At 47.2% G+C, this 27,778-nt stretch overlaps 1 protein-coding gene across 4 annotated transcripts in view; it reads left to right on the plus strand.

Annotated features, from left to right (window-relative positions):
- The window catches only part of LYN (LYN proto-oncogene, Src family tyrosine kinase), a 125,336-nt gene that overhangs the window by 9,693 nt on the left and 87,865 nt on the right, over window positions 1-27,778 (plus strand). Inside the window, exon 1 of one of the 4 annotated variants that reach the window (XM_058699614.1) lies at window positions 25,832-26,251. The exons of 2 other annotated variants lie outside the window; for them this stretch is intronic. The gene's annotated coding sequence lies outside the window, so the exon portion shown is untranslated. Of the gene's footprint in view, window positions 1-25,831; window positions 26,252-27,778 lie in introns of those variants that run through there. One more of the 4 variants, XM_058699615.1, reaches the window with a different exon arrangement.

Here is a 27,778-nt window from a genome sequence, read left to right on the forward strand (position 1 = left end):
TCCTACTGCAGGTAATGGAGGCCACATTGTGAGAACACCGTGAGAGGGTGCTCAAAGTGACCCATTTCATTTTTGGACAGCTCTGGAGAGGAGACAGATTTTTCTATCATGCTACAATGTTTCATTTCGGGAACTTCTGCCTACTGCTGCTAACTCTGCCTTCTGGCACTGTTTTGACAAATGTTGAGGCTGTGGCTGTCGATCGGGGACGTGTAGGGACATGATTGATTGCCTGCCCACCCAGCACCATTACCCCACCTCTCTTCAAAACAGAACCCAGATTATTTCAGGATTCATCTTCTCCACTGAAGGTTCAGCAGTTTTCCCCATCCCCATCGATAGGGTGGCCCTGACTGGTCAGAGGCTCCTACTCTTGCCAGTGATTGGTTCATAAATGGGCATACTTGGGGTTGGACGGTAGTCAGTAAAGGGAGGTTGTGTCCCATAGGTGGTCCTAACATGAATAGAAAAGGGGTGGAGAGGGAGAAGAGAAGTGAGAGATGAATGAGGAATAAGGGGCGGGGGGGGGAACTCGTGAGAGTCAAGAAATTAGAAGGAAAATATAAGTTATCTTGATTACTAATTTGCTAATTTGTGATGTGTACAGTATGTGGTTGTGTGTGTGTGTGTGTGTGTGTATGTGTAGTCACACAGACTGGTGTGGGATTAGTAGTGATTACTGGACTTCCATAACCACAATTTATTTTTAAGATGTATATGTATTGAGTGTTGTGTGTTGGGCATTGTAGTGGGTGCTTTGGGGGAAGCAAACACTGGTAGCATGAGGTTCCTGCCCTGGAAGAGCTTATGGTACTCTGTTCTCTCTGGGTGGTTCACAGACCACAAGGCTGACAAATTAATGTGCCAAGGTCATGGATGGAACAGTAACCTTCTTGCTCAGGAGATCCCTGAGCACCTAAATCAGTGCGCAGAAACCAATATTTTTGGTTTCTCCCTTGTGCCCCCTCTCCCTCGTGCCCCCTCTCCCTCGTGCCCCCCCCAACTCATGCAATTGCCTGCATGTGCTAGCTCTCTCTCTCTCTCTCTCTCTCTCTCTCTAGCAAACAAAAAAAGAAACAACAAAAACCCCAGAAAATAACAAGTGTTGGCAAGGATGTGGAAAAATTGGAACTCTTGGGCGCTGCTGGTCGGAACGTGAATTGGTCCAGGGTGGCTCTTCCTCAAAACGTTAAACCTAGAATGACCATACAATCCAGTACTTCTATTTCTGTGTGTGTATCCCCCAAAATCGAAAGCGGGGTTTCAAAAGAAATATTTGTGCGCCCACGTTCATAGCAGGATTATTCACAAGAGCTGAGGAGTGTAAGGAACCCAGGCATCCGTCGGCAGATGCACGGACAAACTAAATGTGTGTACATACAATGGAATATTATTCAGCCTTAAAAAGGAAGAAAATTCTGACACGTGCTCAAACACGGATGAACCTTGAGAGACCAGTATGTTAAGAGAAATAGTCACGAGAGGATAGCTACAGATCTTCCTTGACTCATGATAGGGTTACATGCGAATAAACCCATGCGCTTTATCTACCTAACCTATTGAACATCCTAGCTGAGCCTAGCTTACCTTAAATGTGCTCAGACCAGTCACATTAGCCAACATCAACGAACACAAAGACTGTTTTGTGTACTAATAAGGTCTTGAAGATCTCCTGTAACGTGCTGAATACGTACTGCAAGTGGAAAGCAGAATGGTTGTGTGGGGACAGAACAGTGGTGGCGTAGCGGTTGTTGACCGTTGTGATCGCATAGTTCCCTGGGAGTCACTGCCACTGCCCGGCTTCACAGGAGAGGGTTGTGCTGTCTGTGGCTAGTCCGGGGAATGATAAAAATTCACGATGCCAAGGACCGAATGCATATCACTTTAGCACCATTATAAAGTCAAAGCATCAAAGGGCGCCCGGGTGGCTCAGTCGGAGGAGTCCGACTTCGGCTCGGGTCAGGATCTCACGGCTGGTGGGTTCAAGCCCCACGTCGGGCTCTGTGCTGACAGCTCGGAGCCCGGAGCCTGCTTCGGATTCTGTGTCTCCCTCTTTCTCCGCCCCTCCCCTGCTCACGCTCTGTCTCTTCCTCGAAAATAAATATTAAAAAAAATTAAAGATTTTCTCCCCCTCCCCCTCTTGCATTCTCTCTCTCTCAGAATAAAATAAAATGATTTTAGAAAAGTTGCTAGATAAACAGAAATGTATACAAATTAGATGAGGGTGGTGTAGAGAATATTTCATTGATTTTTCTTGATAAATTCTCCTTATTCTGAGATTTGCCCACCACATTGGCTGTTGTTGACTTTTTTGGAAGGGAGGGGGCAGGGTCTTCAACTCTGTGTCATTTAACATAGAGCCATGTGGACTGATGGCTGACAAGATGTGGACACGGCTGTGTGTGTGTGTGTGTGTGTGTGTGTGTGTGTGTGTTCGCTCGCATGAGTGGAGAATTGTACAAAGGCAGAGGCTAGATTGGAGGGTAAAGAGGAGGCACGATTGGAGGCCTGAAGGGGATATGGCTGGGGTGCAAAGTGGGCCTTCTCCGTTCCCAGAAGTTTGTAAACACACGCTAAGTGATTCTCTCACGGGACCCTTTAGAACAGGTTGGACCAGGGGCGCCTGGGTGGCTCAGTCCATTGAGCGTTTGACTTTGGCCTAGGTCATGACCTCAGGATTTGTGAGTTTGACACCCGCATCAGGCTCTCTGCTGTCAGCACAGAGCTCACTTTGGATCCTCTGTGCCCCTCTCTCTCTGCCCCTCCTGTCCCCCATCTCTCAAAAATAAACATTGAAGAAAAAAAACCGAACAGGCTGGACTACCCGGCTCTTGATAACTCTCTTCTTTCTAGCTGTGTACTCACTGATTCCAAATCATAGGAAAGCACGCTTCCGATGGAGTTTTCCTCCTAGGCTCGAAGGGGAGCTTTTATTTATTTTAATTATTTTAATGTTTATTTATTTTTGAGACAGAGCACAAGCTGGGGAGGGGCAGAGAGAGAGGGAGACACAGAGTCGGAGGCAGGCTCCAGGCTCTGAGCGGTCAGCACAGAGCCCGATATGGGGCTCGAACCCACAAACGGTGAGATCATGCCCCGAGCTGAAGTCGGACACTTAACTGACTGAGCCACCCCGGTGCCCCTCGAAGGGGAGCTTTTAAGAAAGTTTTCCCAGCGCATCAGGGGGCTTTTTCTTTCGATTGAAGTGGAACATACACGCAGCAAGTGGCTTAAAGCAAAGCCTCCTGTGACCACCCCCAGCTCAAGAACCAGAGCCGGACCCTCTGCCTCCCTGTGCGCCCCCCAGACAATACTCTCTTCTCTCAAAGGCATCTGTCGTCCTGCTCCCAGTTTTAAGTTAGTTTCCAGTGTCGGCTTGTCGGCAATAAGGTGTAAGAAACTGAAAAGCAGCACAAAGCCTTTTGTTTGGCAGATGAGCAGCTTGCCGAGCTCTGGGTCTGGCAGGCCCTGGCCAGCTCCCTTGCCTCTGCCGAATGACTGCGGTTCGATCCCGAGCAGGTCCTTGCCCTGTGTTATACCCTGGCTGTTCCGTTGCTAAAATTCTCTCCTGGGAGTTTGATCCGAGCCTTATTTAAATACCTTTCTCTTCCTCCATTCGTTCGTCTCGCTTTTCTCCCCATCTCTGCACAGCCAAGTGAATGTGTCGAGGCGGATATAAAAACGTGGGCTTGGGAAAGGTGGTTTCCAGTGGCCCAAAAGTAATCGCACATCCGGCCACATGACCCAAAGCCAGTCTGTGCGTAGACATCTGGAAGTACTAACTGGTTTTGGGAATTCAGTTGGGAAGCGCCTCAGGAAAATAGGACCCATTTTTCTGATGCGAAGGAACACGGTACCCTTATTACTCACTGTCCTGTCTCACATCGTTCTGACACTTTATTTTTGTCGGAGAGGAGACTGCACCATTATTTGACCTGTGGAATTTATTAATCCATGAAGTAATGCTTCATTTATTCATCATTCAGAAAACATTTCTGGGATACTCCGTCCTCATGAATATGTATGCATGTGACCCGCAGTTACATCCACTTGCTCTAAATGGCAGAATTGTTCCATATGGACTCGGGAAGTGAAAATATTTTTAAAAAGTAGAATGAGGAGTACGAATCTCTATTTCCTATGAAGTAGGAAGAGCACACACAGGCAGGGAGTATGGAGGCGCGGCCTTCCTACGAGAAAGGGCGCGGGTTGTGGTCTGGGTCAAGGCCCCGGAGAACCACAGGCCAGGAGGGCAAGGGGAGCCCATGGCATAACCACCTGCAGCCCCCTGGCCCCTGACCAAAGTGTCTGAGAGTTTCCACCACTTATGTCTGTTGGTGACATAAGAAGGAATGAATCCTGGAAGTGGAGGACAGGGAGGGGGGCTAGGCCAAGGAACCTGACCACAGCAGGACCATGTTTTTGGTGAAGAAGTGTGTTCCTGAGTTGAAGATAAAAAAAAAAAAAAAAAAAAAATTAAAATTAAAATAAAAAAATAAAAAAATTGGGTTCTAATCCACGTCTGTCCCATTGTAGGTGTAGGGCATGAGATGAAGTTCCTTAAACTCGTCAGGCCTCATTTTCCTTACACCTAAAGTCAGCAATGACAGGTGTACTTCACATTCCATCCCATTGCTGCAAGGGTTAAATGAGGTAATATACCTGAAAGTCCTCAGAGAAATCTAACTCGCCACATGCCTGGGGGTGCCGTTTGGGGTCAAATTTCGGTCCCTCTAGCCTTTCCTTCCTCTTCAGGCAGGAGGCAAAGGGAAAACATTTTCTTTTATTGTTAGGCAGTCCTTAAGCATGAGAGGTAGAGCAGTTAAAAAAAGTTTTATAGATAAAAAGGGAGGGAATAAAAATCTTGCCTAATTTGGTCGAGGCCCACCCTCAGGCTCCCTCACCTGAGTGCCTGGATAGACTATTGTGGCCCGGCCAGAGAGTGGGTTCCATCTAGACTCTGCCCACCTCAAGCCCTCTGACCTTAGAGCAACCTTGGCCTTTCCCCCTCCAACAGGGAGATGAGGTGCACGCGTTACTGCTCTGGCTTTGATTCATGTGATTCTTATCATGCCACATAAACGAATCCAGATTTGAGGCTAATGAACGTCGAGTCTTCTCTGTTGTATCTTAAAAGATACTTTTTCTCCTCCTAATAATGGGTTACAGGATGCTCGAAGTCTGACTACCTTAAAAACACCTTGAGGTCAAGAACGAGCTTTACAGATGCTAAGCAGACCTCCAAGTTCACTTGTGGCATTTACGAGGGGCTTGACTGCATGGGACCCCTGAGTTGTAGCAATAATCCCGAACCCCACCCTACTCTTAAAATTGCCTTTTCTGCCTTGGATATCCCCCCTCTGACAAAAAAAAAAAAAAAAACCCTGCTCCTTCAGATGTGCTCCAGAATATTTCAAAATCCCTTCAGTAGGGGGATACAGCACTCTGAGTCATCGGAATAATTTTTTAAGATTAGTAAGCATTTTTGTTTTGAAAAATTTAACAAAGTTAAATGAACAAAGATTTAAATGAAAGTAGGTTTGATGTTAAGAAACGACTGGAGTTTTTTTGTCCTTTTTTTTTTTTTTTTTTTAGTCGACTTTTAAAATTTTCTATACAATTCTGTGATTGAAAAAAATGTATGGATTCCCTTGGCCACCACCATAACAAGGGTGCAGAATGGTTCTGTCACCCCCAGCATCTGGCAAGTGCTGATCTGTTCTCAGTCGCTATACTTGGGCCTTTTCCAGGATGTAATATAAATAGAATCCTCCTGTATGTGGCCTTTTTTACAGCGTGGCCCTCCTGAGATAGAATTCACATACCATATCATTTACCCATTTAAAGTTTGCAATTCAGTGGTTTTTAGTATGTTCACAGAATTGAGCAATCGTGACTACAGTCAACCTGAGAACGTTTTGTTCACAACAAAAAGAGATCCTGTACCAATGAGCCGTCCCTCTCCATTTCCCCCAAGCCCCCCCCCAAACCCCGCTTGCCCTGGGCACCCACTAGTCCGTTTTCTCTTTTGTATAGATTCCAGGCAACTGTTTGCAATGATATGTTGTGTGTGGCTTTTGATGTTTCCCAGACTGAACGGTTTCCAGTTTTATTAATTAAACTTTGCAGGATTTCAAGGTGTAATTTATAATGTAATTTCCATAAAGCTTCATATTGTTGGCAGGGTGCGTGGGGGGGAACCTTTGCTGTGTCTTCTATACTCAAAATAGTTTTTCTCCTTTAGGGCTGCTACTTAAATAAAGGTCCTCCCCAGGAGAATCCTCCAAGATTGTAAAGGGCTGTGTTATTCACGCTGGGGGGGGGGGGGGGGGAGTCCTGGAAAGCTGAGCTTTAAATTCTGAGGGTAACCTGGGCATTTTGTCCTGTCCTATCCTGCAAGTGCCCTTAACTGCAAAGTTTACTTTGTGGGGAGGTGGTCTCTGGGAGCCCCAGCTCCCCCACCTAGAGAATGGACGTGACCGTAGCTTCTCACGGACTCTCCCAAGAGTCAAGCGTGTGATCACTGGAGCCAGTGCTTCTGTGTCATTCTCTTTGTGAGGGGTAATGTCATGTAGGGACAGTGGATGGAGGTCCCGGTCATGTGACCTGGCTCCACATTTGCAGGTATAAATTCTCACTGTTGGAGGTATCATCATGGGCAAGGCACTTGACTTCTGGTCATTTCCATGTGGCCATCTGTTGTGTGGCGATTAATTATAGAAGGTCTTTGGAAATTTAGCTGTGCCAATTTATGTGGATCTATTCAGAACATAATAGAGTCTTAACAAATATTTAATATTTGCTTTTCTTTTGGTAAAGTAATCATGTTTGGCCCTCAGTCTTCAGGGAGCTTATTCTGTGCAACTGTATGGAAATTACTGAAAAGATTTTGCAAAGGCCATGGTACTCTGAGTCTGGATGCATGCTTGGATTTGAGCCAGCACTGCGTTATGAAATGTTTGTGAAAGCTTAGAAGCACAGTGTATTGCCAAGAGGGAAAGAATGTTTGGATGAACGATGGACAAAGGAGAAACCCACACCAGGATGACTTAAGTTTTCCATGCGTTGTTTCGCCTCTGCAGGGGGCTAAAAGGACTTTCTGGCCCTTGGTCCTCAAATCCAGACAGTCTTACTAAATGCTAGCTAATGATGAGACACGGAATCTGATTCTCAATCTTCTTAGACAAAAGACCGATGTGTCAGGACCAAAGAGAAAAAGGAGCTGGGAGTGATTAGCCGTGGTGCCGAAGGGGAAGCAAGTTTCTTTCTTAGCTGCCCGAGCTTTATAATCATGCCAGCACAGTTAGCACTCGTTTTTCTTCCCGTCTTCAGCAATCTTTACCTTTCACAGAAAATACAATAGAAATAGCAATTTTATTGAATGTGTGTCCTGTGTTAGGTCACCGATTCTTTTTTTTTTTTTTTAATCTTTTTTTTTTTTTATCTTTTTTTTAACATTTATTTATTTTTGAGACAGGGAGAGACAGCATGAACGGGGGAGGGTCAGAGAGAGAGGGAGACACAGAATCCGAAACAGGCTCCGGGCTCTGAGCTGTCAGCACAGAGCCCGACGCGGGGCTCGAACTCACGGACCGCGAGATCATGACCTGAGCCGAAGTCGGATGCTTAACCGACTGAGCCACCCAGGCGCCCCTCACCAATTCTTTACGAGGTGTGTTGCTAATATTTCTGTTATTGATAAGGAAGCCAAGGTTCAGAGATAATAAATGCTCCCTTAGCTACTAAGTAAATGGAACCTGAGCCAGCCTGACCCCCAGGCTGGTGTGTGTGTTTTGCAGGCATACCTTGGAGACATGGTAAGTTCGGTTCCAGACCACTGCAATAAAGTGCATGTTGCAGTCAAGCAAGTCGGATGAATTTGTTGGTTTTCCAGTGCATATAAAAGTTATGTTTATATTATACTGTAGTCTATGAAGTGTGCAAAAGGATTATGTCTTTAAAAAAATGTACATAGCTTAATGAAAAAATACCTTACTGCTAAAAAATGTTAACCATCATCTGAGTTCTCAGTGAGTCATAATCCCTGATCACAGGTCACTGTAACAATATAATGATAATAAATGTGACAGAGACATGAAATCAGCAAACGCAGTTGGAAAAAGCCAAGTACAACAAAATGAGGTATGCCTGTATTTAACCTTGAAAGCTTATTTTTTATTAAAAAAAAAAAAAAGTCACGACTATACTATGTGGAAGGTGATGTCCTTGACTTTAGTTTATGAGGTTGACTTTATATGCTTACTTACATGGAAACCCAGGGATGTGGTCGCTCCTGAAAGACTGATAATTAAAATGACGCAACGAATGTTTTTTTGAGCACACACGGTGCGTCATTAACACTCACTAAGTTTTTATTCATTTCATCTTCACAAGAGCCTTTTGAAATTGGTACAGTTACCATCCCATTTGTGCAGACTAACCACGGTGTCACATAGCTCTGTGGGGGGGCGGGGGGGTGGGCGCTGGAACTTGAACCTGGGTCAAGCTCAGCTCCGCCGTTCGGTGAATCTGATGTCTAACTGCTCTGTCTTGCGGAAGACAGAATCCCAGATGCTAAAAACCGGTCAGAGCAAGAGAACGCCCCCAATTTTGCCAATTTGGTGTGATTTTTTTTTTTTCTTTTCTTTTCTTTTCTTTTTTTTTTTTTTTACCATGGTCAGAGCTTGAAAAGGTGAAGAGCGAATAAATTCGCTGAAATTGTACTGAAACTTTAAACATCACGTCAGGAGTTTAAAGCATGATCAGGATTAAGCCAGTTGAATTTATCCGCATTAACTTCAGCTGATAACTGAGTTTAATCTATTACAGTTGTCACCCTTTGCTGGGAAAGAATAATTTTCCTCTTCCGCTAAAGCAGAGCAAATAATTTGTTTTATAGTGAAGACTGACTCGTGATTGGATTAAGCCTTTTCTTCAGTATGTATCTCCCATTTTTCTTTTGCTAATTACTTATGTAGCTTGCATTTTTCTTCCCATAAAGCAGGAACTCTTCAGTATGGAATACTCGCTAATGCTTGACCTTAAAATGCTGTTACAGAGCCTTGAGGTTCGAAAAGTTGTGCCTGGGCGGAACCACTTTATTCCCTGGGAGGCAGTGTCCCCCAGCGAGTTCCCTGGGAGGCCGCTCTACGGCCAGTGTCTTTGCTCAGCACTCGGACAGTCCGTGACCGAATGTCTCCCGTATGGTTTATAAATGGCCTTTTCCATTTCTGAATGATGGCTCTCTGAAAAGACATTAAAAGAGCAATAGGTAAGACTTCAACTTTTCGTTTACGAAGGATGGTGTGTCAGAATCCCCGTACTCTTTCATTACTGGCGTTGTCAGGTGATTCTTTGAGTAAAACCCCAAATCCGTCTAGACGAAGTCAGAGCAAGTGGGAGTGTTGTGACGTTGACTTTAACAGAAAAGGAGCGGTCTCCTTTCACCGCCAGCCCTTGTGCCCATTCTTGGGCTCCTGCAGGATCCCTTGGTATACTTTGTGGCCTGACCAGAACCACCTCTGGTGATCTCCCTGGACGAATAGTCCCCAAACGTGGTCGCTGCAGTCTTGGGGTCAGGCAGAGGTGCTGGGTCACGCTTGCTTTCCGTAGGGATGCAAGTGTTGCCGCGGGAGTCTTGGGTCAATATTTTTCATGCCGATTCCGAAATAAACTCCGTCGACGGACAGTTTGGAGTCGTTGCTGGGCCTGCGAGAACCTTCGGGCCACAAAACCACTGCTTCATCCCGAACCTGAGCTGGAGGCAGCTAGGAGAGAGCACCCACTGAATAGCTTGTGTAAGTCCTTATCTGGTTCCTGGGGCTCAACCAAACAGATGAGAGGAGCCGAAGCCAAAACAGGCATTGGCACCTTGATTTGGGTTAATGGCCTATCCAGGGCAGTGACGGATTCGTTACTAGACAGACACCCGGCAGGAGCCAGACGGGAGTCAGTGATCATATATCAGATGCATTTAAAAAAATGTCTTGGGGTGCCTGGGTGGCTCGGTCGGTTAAGTGACCGACTTCGGCTCAGGTCATGATCTTACAGTCCGTGAGTTCGAGCCCCGCATCAGGCTCTGTGCTGACAGCTCGGAGCCTGGAGCCTGTTTCGGATTCTGTGTCTCCCTCTCTCTCTGCCCCTCCCTGCTCATGCTCTGTCTCTCTCTGTCTCAAAGATAAATAACTTTAAAAAAATAAAATAAAAAAATTTAAAAAAATAAAATAAAAAAATCAATACAAAGTCTTGTATTGATATGAAGGGGAAGGGCCTTCGCATTAGAGCAAACAGGAGAGGAGAGCCCTACCTTGAGGTATTTCTTTCAAGTCTTCAAAAGAACCAAGTGAGCTAGTGGGGAACACTGAGAATCACAAGGCTTCTGTATACAAGGCTTGTGGGACAAAGTTGACGATGATGAAGTAAACTTAAGGGGACAATGATGAGCTGAACTACTTCCGGTTTTGACGGCCAGTGTTTCAGGAAATAGACAGGTTGGGAATCTTCTGCTGTTGTAAGTTTTAAGAGCAGGAGATTATTTCTTGGGAAGCTTCTTTTAATCTCCATGGTGATAGTTGAATATGAGTCCACTGTGGTTTAAGGAGACCCTCCCATTTGAAAGTGACTTCTGTCTATTTATGATTAGCCTATTGTTTGTTTATGTAGAATTTAGAAGGTTTTAGGATAACTTTATATACATTTTGAGGCTTTACACATGAAGTGACATTGTTTTATCACTCATAAAAATACTTGTTCTCTGAGAGTTGATTATAAACAATGAGCTGGCATGAGTCTTGAAATAAAGGAAAATGATAGCCACAGTTTTACAATAGATAAATCTGAGAAAAGTAGAAGTGAGTTCTGTTTTTCATAAAATACACCCCAAAGCTAATACTTTGTAAATACTACCGTTTTCTTTATGGCTATAGTATAACCAAATTCAGAACTTTAATAACTTTCTATTTTTGGCTATCAGGTTTGTTTTTGTTTGGTTTTAAGTTTAGTTATTTATTTTGAGAAAGAGAGCATGAGTGAGCGAGGGACAGAGAAGCCCAAGCAGGCTCCGTGCGAAGAGCACCCTTAGCACGGAGCCCAGAGTGGGTCTTGATCCCGTGAGCCGTGAGATCATGACCTGAGTCTAAACCAAAAGTCGGACGCTTAACCGACTAAGCCACCCAGGCACCTCAGCTCTCAGGTTTATGGAACGAAAATAAAGTTCACAGAAGCAAAAGTATGCTATGAAAGCCAGTTCCACTGCGGGTATGTTGCCATTAGGGGCTCTGTTTATCCCTTAGAGCTTGAATTTTTCTCCTGAGCATTGTTTTTCGTTTTGAGTTCAGGAGTGGGGTTAGGTTGGCAGTGGATACATCCCAGTCCCCACTCCTGAATAAGGGCATGGAATCCCGATGCTCCTTGGAACTGTGACTGTTGTAGTCAACCAGCGGGGCCCCTGGAGTTGAACGATCCATGGCATTTCCATTGCTATGATTTCACTTCTGACATGGAGCCCGGTATTTGATGAGGTTCCTAACAAGACTGGATGGTGCCATTTCTTTTTCAAAAGCAGGTAAGGTTGCAGCGTAGGGTTTTTGTAATCGTACTCAACGCTGACTTCTCATGGGAATCACTGGAGAGCACATAAGCCTTCCCATGCCAGGCTGCACCCCAATCAAGTAAGCGGGACTAGGGGGGGACCCAGAGTCTACTTCTTAGGGGTCTCCTTGAGATTCTGCTTGTGTGTCAGGTTGAGACCCATTTCACCAGCTCTAGCCATCGTGGAACCTTCGGGCCGTTGTAAGCAAATGTAAGCAAATCAGCGAGTTAAGGTGGTGCCATTACTCTCCGGTCACGTTCCAGCCGAATGTCAAGTGTGCTGGCGGGTGGAGACAGGCCCGGGGGAGCTACCTCTCCTCCCCCTTCAAGGAAAGCAACTAGAGTGGGCACCCGTGAGGACAGTGGACAGTTTGCGGGGTCAGAGTGCTTGTCCTGCCGTCTCTCCGACACACTTAGAAGCCTCTGGAGTGGGACGGGGACAGAGCACCTGCTGGGCCAGCCTCATTCACCACAACAGCGTTATCTTGGCTGTGTTTTTAGGTGTGTGGGCTCCACAGAGCTTCTGTGACTCGGGGACTTCAGACTCAGGCATTGGGGGGGTCTCCCACGAGCCAGGGGCTCGCTCCCCTTTCCCCGAGACACGCTCCCCGCCGTCCTGCGGGTTGCCTGCTGCTCTTGACTGCTGTCACAGTGGCCCGTGAGTGACGAAGGACTGTGTCTGGGAAACCGTGGTGTAGCACGGTTCCATCAGAACCCCTCATTCGCTGGGGTTTCTTTTTCTCCCTTGACAGGCAGCAGGTTGACTGGGATGCTCAGAAATGGGAATCTGTCTTGTCAGAGGGCCGGGGGTGGGGCTCTCTACCCGGTGAACTCGGGGCATGTTACCCCATCTCGGAGCTGCTCTTCTCTTCAGCTGTTAGAATTCCTTGTCAGGACTGATTTTGAAAGGGTCCGTGAAAGTGCTTTGTGGAAAAAGAAAAGAATGAAAGGAACCCCATTCAATCTCCAGCTGAGCCGGGGTGTGAACCTCCTGCCCGAGAGAGAAGGAGCAGAGCCGTGGGGAAAGCAATAACCCCATGCAGCATCTATAGTGTGGTGAGCCACGGTTAAAAAAAAAAAAAGACTGATAGGGGCGCCAGGGTGGCTCAGTCGGTTGAGCGTCCGACTGCGGCTCGCGGTTCGTGAGTTCGAACCCCGCGTCGGGCTCTGTGCTGACAGCTCGGAGCCTGGAGCCCGCTTCGGACTCTGGGTCTCCCTCTCTCTCTGCCCCTCCCCCGCTCATGCTGTCTCTCTCTTTCAAAAATAAAACAATTTTTTTTTAATTTTATTTAAGTTAAAAAAAAAAAAAAAAAAAGACTGACAATACCAAAATGCTGGCTAGGATGCGGGGAGACCGCAGTACAAAACGGGACAGCTACCCCAGGACACCCTTTGACTTTTTTCTTGTAAAATTCAACACACGTGTGCCTCACAACCCAGTACTTCTACTCCTAGGTGTTCACGGATGAGGAGTGAGAACATGTGTCCACAAAATGACCTGTGCAAGTATGTAGGTAGCACTTATTTCATAATATATATAAAAAAAACCCCAAACCCTGGAAATGCCTCGAATACCTGTTATCAGAAGAGTGGTTCAATAAATCTGGGTGGTAGATTCATAAAATGGGACACTACTCAGACCAAAAAAAAAAGCGGGGGGGGGGGGTATACCGATATAGGCAAGACCTGGTTGAATCTCACAAACGTATTAAGGGAAATACATCAGAAAGAAATCCAGATTGAGTGACTTCATTTGCATGAAGTTCAAGAACGGTGATCAGAGGGAAGGTGTGACTTAGAAAGGGGCACAAGGGGACGGTCTGAGGTGATAAGGACGTTTTGTATCTTGTTTTTGGAAGGTGGGTATGTGGCTGTGGACATATATCAAAATCGATCTCCTACAGCCTTTAAGATCTGTGTGTTTCATTGTATATACATACTGGTTTTGGTGGATAAGGAAAATTTCTCGTGTTTTTTTTTTTTTTTAATTTTTTTTTTTAACGTTTATTTATTTTTGAGACAGAGAGAGACAGAGCATGAACAGGGGAGGGGCAGAGAGAGAGGGAGACACAGAATCTGAAATGGGCTCCAGGCTCTGAGTTGTCAGCACAGAGCCCGATGTGGGACTCGAACTCACGGACCGGACCGCGAGATCGTGACCTGAGCCGAAGTCGGATGTTTAACCGACTGAGCCACCCAGGCGCCCCATTTTTTTTTTCACCATCTGTCTCCACACCACTTTTTGCTTCAATGAGAAAAGCAAACGAGGGGCGCCTGGGTGGCTCAGTCAGTTGAGCATCTGACTTTTTTAATATTATGTTTATTTTTAAATTTACATCCAAATTAGCACCTCGTGCAATGATGATTTCAGGAGTAGAATCCAGTGATTCATCCCCTGTGTATAACACCCAGTGCTCATCCCAGCAAATGTCCTCCCTAATGCCCCTTGCCCATTTAGCCCATCCCCCCACCCACAACCCTTCCAGCAACCCTCAGTTTGGTCCCTGTATTTAAGAGTCTCTGATGTTTTGTCCCCCTCCCTGGTTTTGTCTTACTTTTGTTTCCCTTCCCTTCTGTTTGTCTGTTTTGTATCTTAAATTTCTCTTATGAGTGACGTTCTAGTATACTTGTCTTTCTCTGACTGACTAGTTTCCATCCACCTTGTTGCAAATGGCAAGACTTCATTCATTTTGATTGCTGAGTAATATTCCAGTGTGCGTGGGTATACACAATATCTTCTTTATCCACTTATCCGTCGATGGAAATAATGGGCTCTTTCCATTCTCATGGCTATTGATAGTGCTGCTGTATACATTGGGGCACATGTGCCCCTTTGGAACAGAACACCTGTATCCTTTGGATAAATACCTAGTAGGAGCATCTGACTGTTAATTTCAGCTCAGGTCATGATCCCAGGGTCATGGGATTGAGCCCCATGTTGGGCTCCATGCTGAGTGTGACACCTGCTTGGGATTCTGTCTCCCTTTGCCCCACCACCCCCATGCTCTCTGTCTCTAAAATTAAAAAAAAAAAAAAGAAAAGAAAAAACTAAAGACAATATCATATGGTAAAGTCCAATTAAGCAATAACTGAGGTTAATACCTTGTGCATAGGTGAAGCCAACCCTGACACTTCTTGGCTCTGTGGCCCCAAAGCGTGTTGAACATACCTATGTTGTACCTGTCATGTCTTACCAGTATTAACACTGATTTACCTGTTTCTCCTGCTGTTCTCTGAATTCCTGAGGGCAGAGAGTATCTTGCTTATCCTCTTTCCCCTGACATCCACGTAAGAGAGGCTTTCGTGGAAGTGTGCCACATGGTCCCAATGTCAGAACTTGGCTTGGTACATTTCCATGCTTTGCTTTTCTGTTCTTTTCTTCTTCTGCTCTTTTCTTCTTCTGTTCTTCTTCTCTTCTCCTCTCTTCTCCTCTCTTCTCTTCTCTATTTTATTTGAGAAAGACCATGACAGTGCGAGCAGGGGAGAGGCAAAGAGAGGGAGAGAGAACCCCAAGAGGGCTCCACACTGTCAGCTCAGAGCCAGACGCGGGGCGCAAACTCGGGAACCGTGAGATCATGACCTTCAGCAGAAACGAAGCGTTGGGCGCTTAACCGACTGAGCCACCCAGGCGCCCCTCCGTGCTTTTCTTAAATTACGAGCCTGTATTTTTCACAACTGCCTCTGTAGGATGGTTAAAGAAACTGTGAGAATTTAGAATCTTGAAATGGGGAACATTCGTGTGACTTCCTCAACGATTTGCTTCTACTTAACATGTGTGCTTTATCTCCCCCCTTGCTTCTTGCTGGAGTCCGCTTATGGACTCACACACCCAATACCATGACTTCGGCACTTCCCTTTCTCCTGTGCCCTGTGGTTTCCTGTCCTGCCTCCCAATCCTCTATCTGAACAGCACAAAAGAGCCTGGGCGACCACTGAAAATATTTTACTCTCCTGGCAGCTCGCAAGAGTTGAAACTAACACTTGGGGCTTGTCTTCTTCAGAAGACAACTTCAGAAACTTCCTCCAGGAATAAGGAGGGGTATAAAAGAACAAGAGGGATTGCCATCTGCTGTGGAAGGACCTGGACATGTTGCTTTAGGGCTGTGCCACCGATGGTCCACAGGCGGCCAGCCCCTTCTTCCTCTTCTGAGCCCGAAAGCCAAAAATAGGCTTATATGTGATAAGGGTTTCCATTCGCAGACAGCTAAACAACTTGTACCGTTTCTAATTGTACTTTCCAGATTAGACCTAATTTTCAATATATATTCAGCATTTTATCCTCGGTCTCTAATTTTATGCACTTTATTCACAACAAGGCTACCAGCTGACATCAAAAAGAAGTGTGTTTCTTAAGGCTTCAGGGTCCTGGCTGTCAGCCTATCTTGTGATTTTCATCTTCTTGCAGTTGGATTAGGCTTCTGACATTTCTGCTCTTTATAGCATTCATATCAACACTTTGGCCTTTTGGCTTTTTACTAAATTTTTAAATTACAGGTTCTAAAACGCAGCGAAACACTCCAGTCACCGCACCCACTGTCGCCTCGTGCTAAGACACCACTCCTGATGCCTCTGACCTTGGAGAAGCGGGCAGCACTGTCATGCAAAAGGTGAAAATGTATAGTCGCTGCCTGACGGGGAAAAAGTCTGCATTTGGTGCAGGAAAGGTTGCATAGGGATGTCCTCATACTCCTGCAGAAGCTGAACCTGCGGACGTGAAGGGGGATTTCATTTTACAGATGGGAAACCCATTGACTTTGTCATCAGCAGGTACATAAAGGGAGGCCGTTGAATGCCAGGTTCAGGTCTAGGTGCTCTGGAGACCGTGAACAGAAGACACAGGGCTCTGCTCTAATGGCGTGTGCATTGCTAGTTGGGACAAAAAAGGCAATATACTGAGTGCTTTCAGGCAGGATGAAGGGCCCTGAGGAAGGTAAGACTGAGTAACGTGACAGGGCATGTTGGGTGGGGTGCCTACTTTAGCCAGATTGGCTGAGGAGGGGGTCTGTCTTTGAGCTGTGATCTGAATGATGTGGAAGACAAGGAGAGGGAGAGGAGATGAGAAGGGAGGGCAAGTGCAAAGGCCCTGAGGTGGGGATGAGCTTGAGTGTCTGCAGGGAAGAAGGACATCTCCTCTGGCTGAAGCCAAAGGGTTGGAGAGGCAAGCAGAGAGCCCTGCAGAGAGCAGAGAGCTCTCTGCTTGCCTCTCCAACCTCTCCCACCTTCTCTGATCGAGGACCCTCAAGGCTTTGGTAAAGAACTTAGCTTTAATTCTAAATTCTGAAGAAAGCTGTGGGAGGATTTTAGTCAATAGATAAAAGATTGAGGGGGCGCCTGGGTGGCTCAGTCGGGTGAGTGTCCGACTTCAGCTCAGGTCGTGATCTCACAGTTCGTGAGTTCGAGCCCCGCGTCAGGCTCTGTGCTGACAGCTCGGAGCCTGGACCCTGCTTCGGATTCTGTGTCTCCCTCTCTCTCTGCTCCTCCCCTGCTCACACCCTGTCTGACCTCTCTCAAGAATAAAGATTAAAAAAATAAATAGAAGATTGGACTGTGTAGGGAAAGCAGACAGGTTGGCAGATTTAACAAATAAAAATACAGGATGCCAGATTAAACCGAAAGGTTAGCAATGAATCCTTTTTTAGCATAAGTATGTCCCATGCCATATTTGGGATCTACTTATACCAAAACTGACTCACTGTGCCTGTGAAATTCCAACGTAACTGGGTGTCTTGTATCTTATCTGGCGGTTGGGGCACGCGCGTGCACGGCCCCGGTGGTAGAGACGAGGAGGGTCAGACTGAGGATGGCTTGTGCATGTTGACTGAAGGACCTCGCTGCTGAGTTGGGTTTGGGGAATGGGAAAAAGAGGCGTCAGGCGGACTTCTCAATTTGCAACTTCAACAGCCGACAGGGCTCTTTTCTGAGATGGAGATGGCCGGAGTGGGCACGTGTGTGTGTAAGGGTATGATGTGGCGAACCCTTAAAATGGGAAAAATAAACGCACTTCCTAGGAACCTAAAGAATATTTGTTTCATTGTGTCACAGAGTTCTGTGTGCTTCTTTAAGGATACACTGATAGGCATATTGAAACAAAACGATTTTTGCCATGGAGCTGTGCTGTGCATAGGGAAGGACCAAATAAACCAGGCTCAAGATGTCTGAGTTACAGCACTTCTAAAATCCAGCATTACGACCGGACCCTACCTACTGTGGCTCCACTTAAGTGTTTTCTGAAATTTTAGCCCAAATAAATTCTTTCCTTTTGAGTAAAAAGGCAAGAGTTTATAAGCACCTTGCAACACTGAGTTTTCCGATAAAAATATCCTTTTTCAAAAAAAGAACTACAGGTATTATAATTTCTTTTTTTTTTTTTTATGTTTAATTTTGAGAGAGAGAGAGAGAGAGAGAGCGAGCGCAGGGAGGGGCAGAGAGAGAGGGAGACAGAATCCCAAGCAGACTCCGTGCCGTCAGCCCAGAGCCCGACGTGGGGCTTGAACCCATGAACCATGAGATCATGACCTGAGCTGAAACCAAGAGTTGGACGCTTAACCAACTGAGCCACCCAGGCGCCCCTATAATTTCTTTTTAAAGTGGCCATTGTTAAGAGTTCCTTCGCCTTGACTTTATTCTTAGGCAGTATAAGCCACTTTAGCAGATAAGCATTTTGATTAGAGGGGGATTGGATGTAAAATGTCCTCCTATCCAGAGAATATTTCAAATCAAAATTGGATGTATTCCATGACTGTTCTTCCCCCACCCTTTCTTCAAAATTAAAAAAAAAAAAATGTTTTTAATGTTTGTTTACTTTTGAGAGAGAGAGAGAGAGAGAGAGAGAGCAAGTGGGGAAGGGTCAGAGAAGGACAGTGAGACACAGAATCCGAAGCAGACTCCAGGCTCTGAGCTGTCAGCACAGAGCCTGACATGGGGCTCGAACCCTGGAACCCTGGGATCATAACCTGAGAAATCAGACACTTAACTGACTGAGCCACCCAGGTGCCCTGCCTCCTTTCTACTTAAATCTTTCAGGAAGGAATTTCAGCTAAAATTAACATTATAGTATAAGCAGTTAATAAAGTTTACTAGGCCATTCTCTTTCCAAAGGAACTGACATTTTAGTAGGGGGACAAAGTATCACCTGAGTCAAATCAGCAGAAGAATTACCTGTGTTGTTTGCTACAAATGCCCTCGACCCCCATATGGATTCCAGTTCAAGGGTCTGTCAAGTGCAGGACCCAAGAATCCATTTAAAAAAAAAAAAATTCTTTTAATGTTTATTTTTTTGAGAGAGTGGGGGGGTGGGGAGGGGCAGAGAGAAGGAGACACAGAATCGGGCTCCAGGCTCCGAGCTGTCAGCCCAGAGCCCGACGCGGGGCTCGAACCCACAGACCGTGAGATCATGACCTGAGCCGGAGTCAGACGCTTAGACCGACTGAGCCACCCGGGCGCCCTGAGTGAAGGAGCCTTTTGAGAGGCTGGAGGAGAGATGATTGCGCGCAAATGGTCTCGTTACTTGTGTGGCTCAGCGGAGTTTGTGGGGTGTCTTCTCGTGGCCATGGCTGTGTCTCGGGCGCTGCTGGTACCCCGCGGAATAAACCGAAGGGGGTGCCGTGTGCTGAAACGGGTGGGGGCCCGGGAGGAGGGATGTGCACTCCTGGCTGCAGGTTCAGGCCGGCTCTATTCGCAGGACACGGTGTTTGCGAGGGGTTATTCGAAACGAGAAGGAGCCCCGCTTGCTGAGCGGGGTGTTCGGGGAGGGATGGAAGGCTGCGGGGTACTGGGTTCCCGCGTGGCTGGCCTGCAGGATGGGTGGGAACAAGGTGTGCGGCCTACAAACCCAGGAATCTACCTGCCAGGCTCTGAGGATGGAGGAAGCAGGGGGGAGAAAGAATCTTTCTTCTTGGAAAGATACCCAGGCCAGCCGCGTGTGGCACGGGGAGCAGAGGGCCGTGGTGAACGGGGGAGAGGGGGAGGGGGGGGTGTTGGGGAGACTGGGACTGGACAGCGAGAGAAAGGGGAGAGAGAGAGTTTTCAGTACGGCTCCGAGGTATAGTGGGGTCCTGAAGTAGGTCAGAGGGGTTCAGGCACGCATTCTGGGGGGAATGGCGCCCCCCCCCCCCGCTACCTCCGTGAGCATTTTCTGTATCTCACGTGAATTATGCTGAGATGACCCCACACTTTCGGGGGAGGGTGAAAAGGCCAAGCAGAGGATGTTCCGATTCCGAGGTGAGAGGTGGGCAGTTCCTTTGGAGCTCAGGGAGGGTCTGACCACACGGGTGGACCAGGCCCCATCGGCGGCCCCGGCCAGGCCCTGGGGAGGGGGAGGAGGGGGGGATCACTGCCCTTCCGGCCATGTGCATGCGCTCTGGGGAGCAGCCCAAACCCAGGGACCTTTCTCCGAGGCCTCAGTGGCCGGGAAGTTCGGTGGTCATGAGGACAACAGGGTCACCGTGGCAGTCGTGTTCCCTGTACCTCCTTCCCACCTGCCTCAGTCTCCCCTTCCAGACATGAGGATATACTGTTCCAGAACAAAATCCAGGAGACTGACCTACTGGGTAAAGTAAGAAGGAGCCAGGAAGTTGCTATTCTGTTCACTGCCCCCCCCCACGCCCCCCCCCCCCCCGCCCTTTTCATCCTGTTGGTGACTGTGGAGCCCAGCTTCAGACAAACTCAGAAAAGGTGAACGATGCTCATGGAGTTGTTTCCAGGCGGATCCAGGACCAGCTAAACTTGAAATGGGCCCTTCGCCATCTGTGTGTGCGCCTGGGGTTTCACCTGCTTTGAATCGGGATGATCTAATAACGTCCGATTGGACTGGGAGAGTACAAATGGGTTTGTTAATTAGATGAAAACATTACATTTTATGAGACTTCTGTGAACCACAGCTTGATGACTGAGGCCGTCCTCTGGCTTAAAGCCTTATCTGTGATCTGTTCTTCTTTTTGAAAATGTGTCTCCGTTAATTTCTATCAGGGTGTGAGGGGCTGACTAGTCTCCGGCATTCGAGAGCTGGGTGCTATAACTCCTTGGTCTTCGCCCGACCTGTTGTGAACTTACGCCCTGTGACGCCAGATATCCTCTGCCTCCGATATCCAGGTTCCATGAGAGGAACTATAGTTCGTTTCACGATATTTTAGCACATCCAAGTTCTTTGAAAATCGATACCACTGTGAACGGAGAACCAACCCCTGAAAAGGTTGAGGTTCTAGACTAAGACCCTGAGGGCTGCGGTTCTGTTCGTTCGCTTTGCTGTGTCCATGTGGCCGGACCGAGGGCATCACAGTCCTTGTCAGATAAGGACGTTGGACTGGTCAGGGCTGGTCAGTCGTTCCGGAACTTTAGCAGGCATGAGAATCTCCTGGAGGGTTTGCGCAAACCCGGGTTGTGCCTTCACCCCCCAAGGGCACAAAGTATGATTCCGAAGGTCTGGGCTGGGGCCTGAGCATCTGCATTTCTTATCGATCTCAGGAGATGCTGAGCTTGCTGGTCTAGATAACCTTTTAAGTCCTCTCCAGCTCAAACACTTTGATTCTGTGCTCCTCTGTGAAGCATCAAGAGGGGCCTTGTAACACTTCTCAAAGGGATGTTTGAGACCATTGCTGCGCATTCACGTCACAGGCGTTTTTTGTCACCCTTCCCTTGTGCTTCTGCGGAATTCCAGTCACCGCCCTGGGGTCCTGTTTCTCTGTTCCAACAGCTCACTCCGGCCACGGAAAAAAGCCGTTAGCGGTCGGCCTCCAGAGGCCACATCACATTCCCAGTCTGCAGCCAACCCCGGGCCGAGGGACGGTGCCCGGTGGTCCTCCCTTCCCTCTTTCAGCGTGTAGTCTGAAGTGTGGACTCTTGGGAGGTTTCTTGCAGTACGTCCTGGGGAGCAAATGGTGCTTACCTACCAGCACGTGTCTCAGCTCTGACTCCAGTGCTTACTGCTTCTGGCACCTCGGAAAAGTCACGTTCCCTCTCTAAGCCTCAACTTTCTCATCTGTTAAATGGGCATCTGAAGGCTTGTTCTAAGGACTGAATGAAACAATCCATGTAGAGTGCTTGGCTCAGTACCAGGTACATAGTAAGTGTTAGAGAGATGACGGTTTTATCAGATAGCATCAGGGCAGTGTTTCATTTTTTTAAAAAATATTTTTAGGGGCGCCTGGGTGGTGCAGTCGGTTAAGCGTCCGACTTCAGCCAGGTCACGATCTCGCGGTCCGTGAGTTCGAGCCCCGCGTCAGGCTCTGGGCTGACGGCTCAGAGCCTGGAGCCTGCTTCCGATTCTGTGTCTCCCTCTCTCTCTGCCCCTCCCCCGTTCATGCTCTGTCTCTCTCTGTCCCAAAAATAAAAATTAAAAAAAAAAAAAAAAAAAAAAAAAATTTTTAAATTTATTCTTGAGAAAGAGCGAGAGACAGAGCGTGAGCAGGTCAGGGGCAGAAACAGAGGGAGACACAGAATCGGAAGCAGACTCCAGGCTCCGAGCCGTCCGCGCAGAGCCCGACGCGGGGCTCGAACCCGCAGACCGCGAGATCATGACCTGAGCCGAAGTCGGCCGCTTAACCGACTGAGCCACCCAGGATCACGGCAATGGTTAGATGGGAAAACAAGGTCAGCAGGGATTAGAGATGACAATAATACAACTACCCTGCATAAACCGTGGGCCAGGCTTTTGAAATACTACTCACTTTCACCATTAAATAGGGGGGGAAAAAACAGACCTGCCATTTAAGTCTATTGAAATTCACTTTAATGACTAAATTCTCTCTACCTAAAAGGAATAGGAAGCAGCACTGTCAAACAAAAAAAGACATTTAAGAATAAAACAGAACCTAGATGATGACTTCTAAAACAAATGGATGTCCAATAAGCATGTATTTACTGTATTTCACAAGCTCTAAGGCAACCACATTTTTACATTTTAATACCTCTGAAATCACAGTTAATGACATCTCAATAATTTGCAGGGTAGCCATTCTGTTTTTCTTTTTTAACAGCACATAAAGTAATGATATAAAAATCGATGGTATTTTAGGTTCATGAAACAAAACTTTCAGTAAATTAATTTGGTAATTCCATTTCTCGGTGAATTATTTCTGTAATCGTCCCATTTGTTACCTAGGTCTTGAGAGAAAAAAATTTATCAAGTTGATCGTTGGCTAAAGGAGTCGTGGTTTTAAAGAAACACTTCTGGGGGTGCCTGGGTGACTCAGTTAAGCGTCCGACTTCGGCTCAGGTCATGATCTCACGGTTCGTGAGTTCGAGCCCCACGTCGGGCTCTGTGCTGGGAGCCTGGAGCCTGCTTCCGATTCTGTGTCTCTCTCTCTCTGCCCCTCCCCTGCTTGCTCTCTGTGTCTCTCTCTCAAAACTAAACATTAACAAAAATTTTAAAAATAAATGCTTACCTTGTTTTTTGAGGGCAGAAAGGGAAAATATTGGAGAGAAATGTTGGGTGTGTTAAACATCACTGTGCTTTTAACATCAGTAAACTGGAACCGATGAGGTTGTGTTTCCCATTGTACACTGTTAAATGGTCCTATTTCCTCATTTAAAAATAGTGCTTCTTGCGCTAGGCTTTCTACTTCTGGACGTTGTCAGGTGACGTCGGGTGCTTTCCAAACCTAATTCCACTCTGGAAGGGTGTGGGCATAATGTAGATCACAGAGCAGTGGAGACATACATTTATATCACGGGGCACTGGTGTGGAGTGTTACCCCGGACCGGTTGTTCTAGATGGGTATCCTGTCTTTGATTCCTGGGCACCAGATGTTAAGGAAGATATAAATCCCTCATCATGTACTGAATTTCACAATGGTCCACCCCTGAGAGAAGAGTACGGACTGACCTCTGTCTGTCTCTATCCTAGAAATGTCGGGATAGTGACACTGCTGTTGAGACTGTGCAGGAAAATTAAATGCTGCCTCAGGCAGTGTGTGTGTGTGTGTGTGTGTGTGTGTGTGTGTGTGTGTGTGTGAAAAATTATCAGAGATAAAAGTTAAAAATTTAATTTGGGGTGATGGTTGAGGTCAGGGAGAGTTACTATTTTGAAAGTGCTCTTTAAAAGTGTATGGGATACCTGGGCGGCTCAGTCGGTTAAGCCATAGACTTCGTCTCAGGTCATGATCTCACAGTTCGTGGGTTCGAGCCCCGCCTCGGGCTCTGTGCGGACCGCTCGGAGCCTGGAGCCTGCTTCGGATTCTGTGTCTCCCTCCATCTCTGCCCCTCCCCTGCTCACTTTCTGTCTCTCTTTCTCTCAAAAATAATAAACATCAAAAAAAATTTAAAAGTTTTGACCTGCTGGCGACACCAATAATATTTTGTCAAACTTGTGAAGTTGAGGGAGTGAGAAAGGAGAAGCTGGTACGAATGAGCTGGTGACATGAACTGAAGAAAGGAGGAAAGGATAAGAGTTCTCGAAATATGCCCCCAGAGGGTAACCGTCCTCCATTGACACAAAGGCATCATATACTCAGGTCCTCGGAGATGGCCGTGTCTTAGAATATTTACGCCTCCAGCGTCGCTCCTATAATGTGTCCACCAAATGAAAAGGACCCTGGATTCACGGGTGCCCAGAACCTGAGCTGCGGGAGAGGTTTGTCTTACAAGTGAGGAGACGGTGTGGGGCCAGGGAACATCAGGGAGTGTATTTGGGAGTCTCAGTGGTAGAGACTGTCCCAGGTTCCCCCAACTGTCTTGCTTTGAAGTTCCCTATTGGTCAAAAGACGATTGCATAAATAAGACTGAGTTAGACTAAAGAGCTTGTTGCCTTCGTAGAAGTTGGTTGGGTTGCCAGGGAAGCCTCCTCCGGCTGGCTTCAGCAGAAATGGGGAATTATTGGAGGGAGGCTGAAGCATTGCCCAGAACTGGAGGAAGAGCTGAGCAAGCAAAGCCGTGGTGGGAAGGGACCTGGGTGGCCTCCGATCTGCTGCTGTCGCCTCAGCCCTGTGTCCTCGCCACTCTGCCTCCGCAAGGCTGGCCTCCCCTAGAGCGGCGTCTGCCCGCACGGGCCTTGCTGACCAGTCGTCCCGTCCTGAGCTTCACATTGACTTGTTGGCCTCTGGAGATTTTTAAGATGATGCCCAAGGCCTAACCCCCGGAGATTCTGACACAGCGGGTCGGGGGTAGAGCCCGGACACGTGCATTATTTTTAAAAGCCCCCACGTTGTCCCGAGGCATAGACAAGGTTAAGGATCGTGGTCTTACACGTTGATAGAACAAATACAGAGCGTACTATTTGGAGCATGGCAGCTGAAAATATGTTTAAAAGAATTAAGAATGAGAAATCGAGGGGCGCCTGGGTGGCTCAGTCGGTTAAGCGTCTGCTTCTTGATCTGGGTCAGGTCGTGATCTCCCGGTTCGTGAGTTCGAGCCCCACGTCGGGCTCTGTGCTGACCGTCTGGAGCCTGCTTGGGATTCGTTCTCTTCCCTCTCTTTCTGCCCCTCCCCTGTTCTCTCTCTCTCTCTCTCTCTCTCTCTCTCTCTCTCTCTCTCTCTCGCTTTCTCTCTCAAAAATATATAAATAAGCATTAAAAAAAAAAAGGAGAAATCTAGAAAGGATACATTAAGTAATAGTAAGGCACTTGTAGGTAACCACAGGGAAGTAAAATTACCAAGAGCCCTCCCAGACCGTGCTGGCTCAGCTCCCTTCTCTGGGTGTGTTACCTCCCTTCACCCTTACAGCGGCCTCACCTCCAGATAGGGGGCAATAGCCTCATTTTCCCAACCAATTGACTGAGACTGAGGGGTTAGATACCCTCCCAAGGCCCAGTAGCTTGGGATTCAAACTCAGCCTGCGCCCACAGTTCTTTGACAAACACAGCCATCAGGCCGAGAAGGCAAAGACTCTAAGTGGCCTCTCTGAGACCCGTGTTCCCGTGTGGGACACGCAGGGGCTACGGGGAGGGGACCCCACCTGTCTGGAGGTTGGAGCAGCCAACAGTGACATGCCTGACAGGAAGGCCGTTGAACGTTGGGATCCGTTGCCAAGGGAGAACACGTTTTGTAGTAAAAATGCTGGGCGAGAAAGAGGATCTCAATTATTGCAAGAAAAGCAGAACTTGCTGGGCGTTCAAGGCTAATTAACGGAAATGTGAAGAATGCAAGTGTGTGAGAGCCTGAACCTAAGAGTGGTTTTGTTCAAAGAGGAGAAAGAAATAGTGGGGGTGGGGGTGGGGGGGATGAAATGTTGAAATTTGTCTTTTTTAGGAAGTTGAGATATTGTGTAGTGTTTGGGGAGAAGAATGGGAAGCCTAAATCTGAATGGTCTGTTTATATGGTACTTCTTCTAAAAATAACCGAGTAGAATAGGCTTCACCGAAGAATCTAGAAAGCATCCCCTCTGCCTGGGTGACTTGGAAACGGCCGTGCTTTTAACACAGAGGATTGGACAACAGGCCTCCCAAGGGTTCTTAAAGAAAGAATCTGTAATCCTTTTGGGTTTAACCATTAGGCAAATTTAGTTTCCTGGTTTCAGAAAGAGAAAACACACCCACAGAAAGAAAAACCCAGGCCCGTGGGAACAAGTAACTTCCTCCTCCTGGGGGTGCTTAAAAGCCCTAATCTGTCTGCCATGAGTCCCTCTCCTGCCCAGCATGAGGCTGGCTGGGGAGGCATCCAAGAGGCCAAGGGGTGGTGGAGACAGAGCGTGCCAGCTGGGATAAGGAACTAAACACACTTCGGCTGAGAGGTAGGTTTGGAAAGCAAGGCTCTCGAGGCAGAGAAGCTGGCTAGAGGCAGCTTTGTGATTCTGTGAGCTCCCAGGACACAGAGGACCTGAGTGGCTGTGTTTCGTGCCTACCCTCTCTGGGCCTTTCTCTCCTTTTCCTTCAATCTAACACATCTTGAAGCCGAGAAGCAGAATTCTTCTTCTTTTTTTTTTTTTTTTTTTTACTCGCTTGGGGACAAAATCAGAGAAATGCCAAAGCCAGGTGAAAAAAATGTCTGCAAGCACAGAACTCCTTTTCCTGCCAGATATGTGAGCATGTACCACCGATACGGGAAAACGAGTTCGCAGATTTGATGAGGGAGCCCAGCGTGAGGCAGGGAAGGGTCTGCAGTCTGGGCCACTTAGCTTTTAATAAAGCAAATGGGGGGGGGGGTAAGAATTGAGGTAGAGGGGCGCCTGGGTGGCCCAGTCGGTTGAGCATCCGACTTCGGCTCAGGTCTTGATCTCGCAGTCCATGGGTTCGAGCCCCACGTCGGGCTCTGTGCTGACAGCCCGGAGCCTGAAGCCTGCTTTGGATTCTGTGTCTCCCTCTCTCTCTGATCCTCACCCGCGCTCTCTCTCTCTCTCTCTCTCTCACTTTCTCTCACTCTCAAAAATAAACATTTTTAAAAAATTTTAAAAGAATTCAGGTGGAGAAGAGGGAGAAGCTATCGTTAGAAGCTGTCTGGCGTGCCATGAAAATAGCTGGGGGTGGAATCCACACTCATGAAGGTTTCCTAGCAATTTTTATGTAACAACTGTGTTCATGCCAGAGGTAACCCGAGCCTTTTTCTCACTTCAGTATGATAATGTCACTGTAATCTGGCTCCCCTTGTTTTCGGGGACAGGGAGGGAAAACGGGAAGTAACACATCACTCACTTGTTTTGGGTGAAGCACGTAACAGATGCTATTTCAGTTCATCCTTACAGCCACCTTTGAAGGAGGAATATTCCTTACGTTTCATAAACGAGTAAAATGAAGTATAATTAACAAGTAACTTGCTGATATTTATATGGCTATTAATAAATGGAGGAACCAAACTGGGCCCATGCTTCCTCATTCCAAAGCCCTTTGCTACTTCACTTCCGAAAAGTTATTTTTTTTAAGTTTCTCTGTTTTTGAGAGAGAGAGAATGAATGAATGAATGCGGGGGAGGGGCAGAGAGAGAAGGAGAGAGAGAATCCCAAGCAGGCTTTGTGCTGTTAGTGCAGAGCCCGATGCAGGGTTTGAACTCACAAACTAGGAGATCATGACCTGAGCCAAGATCAAGAGTCGACGCTTAACAGACTTGAGCCACCCAGGCACCCCCAGAAAAGTTATTTTTTTAATGTAGAGATTTTCAGCCCCAATTCTTTGATTTTTAGTTAATGGGGGCATTTTGATTGTTTTCATGATCTAGATTCATGTTTTCATGGTCTGAAACTAAAAGAATTTGGGGGTCTAACATTTACTGATCATCTATTAAAAAAACAAATGGGGTGCCTGGGTGGCTCAGTTGGTTAAGCATC

Source organism: Neofelis nebulosa, chromosome 14 (assembly GCF_028018385.1).
Source record: "Neofelis nebulosa isolate mNeoNeb1 chromosome 14, mNeoNeb1.pri, whole genome shotgun sequence".
Lineage (NCBI taxonomy): Eukaryota > Metazoa > Chordata > Mammalia > Carnivora > Felidae > Neofelis > Neofelis nebulosa.